Source organism: Brassica napus, chromosome C7 (genome assembly GCF_020379485.1).
Source record: "Brassica napus cultivar Da-Ae chromosome C7, Da-Ae, whole genome shotgun sequence".
In the NCBI taxonomy this organism is placed as follows: Eukaryota; Viridiplantae; Streptophyta; class Magnoliopsida; order Brassicales; family Brassicaceae; genus Brassica; species Brassica napus.
In genome coordinates this window covers 23,146,248-23,152,079 of record NC_063450.1, presented here as the reverse complement: position 1 = coordinate 23,152,079, position 5,832 = coordinate 23,146,248, and the positions used below count along the sequence as shown (strand labels likewise).

Below are 5,832 nucleotides of genomic sequence, written 5' to 3'. Positions count from 1 at the left end.
ATGTATAAATATTATTATATAAAGTATAAATATTAATGAAATTTAAAAAGTTAATGTGTTTTACAAGTACGGATCCGGATCCGGATATCCGGACCTAAAAATTAAGATATCCGGATCCGGATCCGGTTTGGACGGATCCAAGATTTTACTATCCGGATTCGGATCCGGGCACCCCGGATATCCTATTTTCGGAGCGGATACGGAGCGGATCTCGGATCGAATCCGGATCTCGGATAATAAGTCCCAGGCCTAGTAAAGACAATGAAAGACAGACACACACACATATATATATATATTCACAACTTTTTAATGGTTATATGTTAAAAAGACACATAATTATAGAAAGACACATCATTTCATAATTTGACAACTTTGCAATATAAGTTGAATTATTAGAAAACCACATATATAGTTTTGTGTTTATTATTGAGTACTAATACCTGAGGAACTTCAACGTCTCTAAATGTCAATATTTGGGAAAAAGATTTTATTCCTCATTTAAATCATGCTCTTTGAGAGGAGAATTATGATTCTCATTCACTATTTGCCTACATATAAACAGTCAGAAATTTGACTATAGGTCCGAACATTATGTATTATCATTAGTAAACTTATTATCATTATATTACAAATTAACCTGAAATTACGAATCCTCTTTAAATCGGTGTTTGTATAAAATTTTGTAGCAAGTGAAGTGTCTAATTAAATAAAGTGATTCTATTCAAACAAAAATCATTTAGTAAGGTTCTCAAATTTTTGGGAAAAAATAGTTAATCATTTTGGTCTAACTGATGTTACGACGACAATACGTTTCTTCCTTTGGGTTTTGGAGAGAAATGACCAAAAATCTGCAGCAATATTGTCCCAATTTGATACTCAAATTTTTGTTCTGGTGTAACTGAAGATAAGATAAAATTATTTTGTTAAAGAAATAATAATTTTAAAATGCATATGATAGAACACATACTCTTGAAGAACGTAGCTGGCCATAATCTTACGTATTGAGTTATTTTTTCGTACTTTTGACCCCCAAACATAAGTAACTCTTTCAACAACATCTGCTTCATTGTTATTGCCATTAATATGATAACAACTAAAACAAAACTTTGACACTTTAAAAAAAAAAGAAATACCTGGTAAAATATGATTTGTGTTGGCTAACATTAGCAACTTTTTATACCCATGGATTCTAAATTTTGTTTTCTCAATTTGAGGTACATCGTCTAATACTTCTGGTGCAATTGTATGATGAGTGAGTTGAATAGAAAGTCTGTGACCATTAGTAGTCTTTTTTTTCATCAACATCAAAGTTACTAATATGGTAAATAGATCATTCTTTGATGAAATCCTTGTAATAAATAAGACGATTATTTATTGAACCTTTTATTAGTTCTCCTTTCACATAACTAAAATGGATATTTTTTGAAAATATATCAAAAACAATTTGTAGCAACTACTAAAGGCTTACAATTTCATTCAAAAGCTACATTTTTTGTCTCAGAGAAAAGTGCCCCCTTCTTCTATTTTTCCCCCATTTTCGAATCAAGCGAATATTATTTTGTGCTTACAATTATCTTTCTCCAGATCTTTGTTTTCAGAATATGAAAACTCTAAGATAGCCATGTCTGACCCTTTTAGGATTTTAAATCGGTTTGAGAAAAAACTGGTTGCAACCATGTTATTGCGAGTGTCTATGAACAATATTAGTTTTGTTGTGGAGTGAATTATTCAAATATTCAAAACAGTGTCACAGTAGTTTATTGTTGTTACGAGTTTTGAGTGAAAGGAGAATGTCAATGATTAATCACTTAAATAATAGTCGAAGCATTGCAATTATTTCCGAAGCATTGCAATCATTTGGGATGGCAACTGCTGGTCTAATTAAGCATTGCTTCGTTCTTCTTCTTTTTTGAAGTAACTGATTTTGGTGTACTCTACATTTAATGTAATCTCATACATTTTAATGTAATCTCATACGTAACCACAAAAAGTGATATAAATTTGAAACATAACTTTAACCTTGAATATAAATTGTTTTTATTAACTTAATGTAGTTGGCATGGATGATTATTCAAATATGTGGTTATTCTTTGTATCTGACTTGTTGTACAAAGACTATATTTTTTTATTTAGGAACACATATATAAACATTGTATTTCTTGGTGGTACAGATAAATTTTATTCATCGTTTTATGTGAAATATGGGTTTATTAAGTAATTGATGTTATTTATCATTAGGATATAGTTAAAATAATCGAGGAAATATGAGTGAAACATATTGGTATTTCAGTTATTAAAAAATTAGATGCAAAACAAACAATTTTTTTTATCTTTACATTCTTTAAAATTCAAATTATTTGTAATAAAAATAATATAAAAGTGTCATCAGTAGGAACAAATTCAGTTACAAATATGAAAAATTATACCATGTTTTACTGTTTTTCAAATACATTTTATATGTTAACTGACAGGAAAACCATAATAATTAGACTATAGAATTCTTAACATAATCTAGATGAATATATTCAGCTTACACATTAATTAAAACTAGGAGTTTAACCCCCGCGCAAGCGCGGGGTTGGTGATGTAATTGTAGCTATGTATAAATATTTAAATGTATATTTGAAGATGATGCCGAGTTTTGATATGGTCTTTGATTTGTCAGTATTTGCATTTTTATAGGTTTGAAGTTGGCTATTGACGTGTGATTATTTTATGTGTTTTGTGTTGTGTATGATTTTTGATGTTGTACCAGAATATGTGTTTCGGTGTTCTGTATGATTTTTGTTGTTGTAGGCTTGTAGCGGAATAGTCTGTTTTGTGGTATTTATTCGATGTTGTGTTATTTGAAACTAATGTTCATTTTCCCAAATTTGGTAGATTTTTTTAGTTAATTTTTAATTAGTCATTACTTGTGTTTTAAAACGAACATTTGAAATCATACAATATCTTATCGAGAAAGATAAATAATGAACTAAGATTGTAATTCCTGATACTTTATTTATCAAAAAAGCTAGAAAAGTTATTAATAAACATAGTAATTAGGATTTTTTTCCTATTACAAAAAGCCAATAAACATTAAAAAGAAAATAAAAAATGACGAGCTCAATTAAAAAAAAAGATTGGTTTTTCATCCAATTCGTCACTTTCACTATGTCTAAACATTCCTTGTGCAGGTCTCCAATGTTTTCATGCCGCAACAGTACAAGATTAATCATATATCATCATCATGAGAATAAGACATACATTGTTTTAGGGAAAGAGAAAACTCATTGATTTTGTGGGTTGGTGATGATGCGTCATAGTCATATTTTGTCACCAGCTTTCACGAATCTTCCTTTCACTATTTTTCTCGTGTCAGCTCTCGCTTGTGAGATGCATATCGAATTTGTTTCCCAAAACTACAACTCAAACAATTAATCTTGAATCAAAATTTTGTAAAACTCTGTTTTGTAACGTTTTTTAATAAGAAAAGAAAATAAAACTCATGTGTGCTTGATTTTCTTCTCTTTGTATCTCAATTTAGCTTCATTCCTTGCTTGTGGAGAACCAACTTCAATATTAGATTCCCATGGCGAATCGCTCATTATAAACCCTGTAGACATACCACAATCCTGGTACTCCGCTGCATTGCTTCCATGACCTGTGACCCAGATGGATCTGTCCGAACAACGGACCTGACTGATAATAACTTGCGCAATCTTGCTGTCCTGGTGACGTAACCTGAGAAGAGATTATGTGGAGTTTATTGTAATTATATTTGGATTAGCACTAAAGAAACAAAAGAAGCAAAAGTGACCTCTAATGAGTTGTCTGTAATTATATTTAGATTGGCACAAAAGAAACAAAAAGAAGCAAAAGTGACCTCTTGGAAGCAAGAGATTAGAAAAAGCCCACTTGGGTTGCCTAAACTCCCTCGGATGCCTCTCTTATCCAAGTAGAGAAGCTGATGCTATAGATCATGTTTGATCCCATACCGAGCTTAGGTTGAGTCTCTTTGGCAATAGCAAGTTGATCAACTATAATAAAACCAATACAACATAAGAGAGATAAAATTCAAAGATAAAAGTATATAGACAAATATTAACCAGTGATGGATGTTGACACCGGGGTCTTAAAAGCACTAATGGTGTATGCACTATCTTGTCGTGGAGTATCAAACAAAGGCAACCCACCAACAAATTCCCATGGACCATCAGTGGTTCTTCTTTTCTTTTTATGTTTTCTCAGGCACAGTCCGTCTTCCACCAGCTAATGAACTCAGTCCACGCACAGCGTACTTCGATTGCTAAGTGGTCTCTCTTCTACAGATCAGCTCTTGCAGAGATCAAGAATACGAATATCATCAAATGAAAAAGGTTTTAAAGATTAAATCATTGAAGATAAGAAACAGCCCTAAAAATTGAAGTGAGGTAAGACAAAATCAGTTCGTAGGTACCTGTTCTAGAGCTCTCCTTGCCTACTTGGTACCAGTCTCCATTACCATCAATATAAGTCTACTGGATTGAATCGGAAGAAGTGAATCTATCTATTACCAGTTACCAGCTCTTGCCTCTTTGGGGTCAGCAAGTATTTCAACAATAGCACCATCAATGGCATCGTGATTCTATTTTCTTGAAGCTCTAGCAACTAAAGGCATTTTTTTTGAAAAATTTCAATACTCCCCCAATATTAGTTCTAAAACATCATAACAAAGAAGAGAATCAGCAAAAGCAAAACGGCATCTCACGGCAGAAATACATCTTGGAATATCTTTTGTTTACTCAAAAGCGTCATCATCATCATCTGGGAGAGGCTGAGCTGCGGCGCCAATGAGATCAGCTTCGTTCTTCTGCTGCTCGGCAACGTCGATGTGAACCTCTGGTGGAGCAAGAGCTGGTGACCTGACAAAATGAAGGTTTTGGTCACAGCAAGTTTCCTAGCAACTAAAAAAACATTGCTTCAACGTTTATGAGAATACATCAATTACAGCATGGAACAATATTTTTTCCCTGAAGAACAATTTTTTTTTTTTGGGAATTTGGATAAGATCAAACTCACATGATCGATCTGCTGTTTTGCTTGTGGCCTTCCCATCACCGCCATGCTCAAATCACTGTAATAACTCTCTAGGACGATAGACTTTTTGTTGGCAGAATCGGGAAGAGAAAGCATGTCCTTTTCCCAAATGCATGTGGGATCCCTTTCCTGTTCAATGTGATCGCATTAATCAAGATGGAGAAATGACCGCAATGGAGAATTGGAGTACATGACATACGTACCATGAGAGGAGGAAGAGCAAGCAAACTAATTGATATGCTACAGAGACTGTATGTGAGGAAGAGAAGAGAAAGGGAGAACAGAAGAGAGGAGGAAGAACAGAGTGCTGGCCGTTAGAGTTTGATGACGTGGAATTATTCTGTTACGAGTACTAGAGAATAAAGAGATTGTACTTGGGCCTTGGTATATAAGGTATATAAGGGGACCCAAGTGAGAGAGGATAGCAGTCAGTTAGAGAGTCTTGGGCTTGCCCTTGATTGAGAGAGATTGTAATTGGCTTAGCACTTCGACTTGTAAAGTCTAAGAGGGGCGGTTGGGTGGATCTTAATCAATAAACATATAGTTCTAACAAATTGGTGCGAGTGAGCGCTCTGGATCGAGAACCATCGCGACGATGACGAAGAAGACGAAAGACACCGGCGACGGTCAAGCGGATCCTCCGGTGACCTTGGATTTGCTTGCGGCGACGTTACGAGATCAGTCGACGGTCCAGATCGAGACGAATCGGCTGTTCACCGAATGTTTTTTTGAACTAGAGAAAAACGCGAAGGAGATGGAATCGCGAATCGAAGC

The 5,832-nt window shown here is 34.1% G+C and overlaps 1 long non-coding RNA gene across 1 annotated transcript; it reads right to left on the bottom strand.

The window, feature by feature from the left end:
• Positions 1 to 266: 266 nt before the first annotated feature.
• Positions 267 to 5,161, bottom strand: LOC125589796. The gene is made up of 4 exons (XR_007325947.1): positions 4,439 to 5,161; positions 4,089 to 4,317; positions 3,866 to 4,019; positions 267 to 3,723 (listed from the first exon to the last, which is right to left on the bottom strand). It is a non-coding gene; the product is annotated as an uncharacterized LOC125589796 (long non-coding RNA).
• Between the last annotated feature and the right edge of the window lie 671 nt (positions 5,162 to 5,832).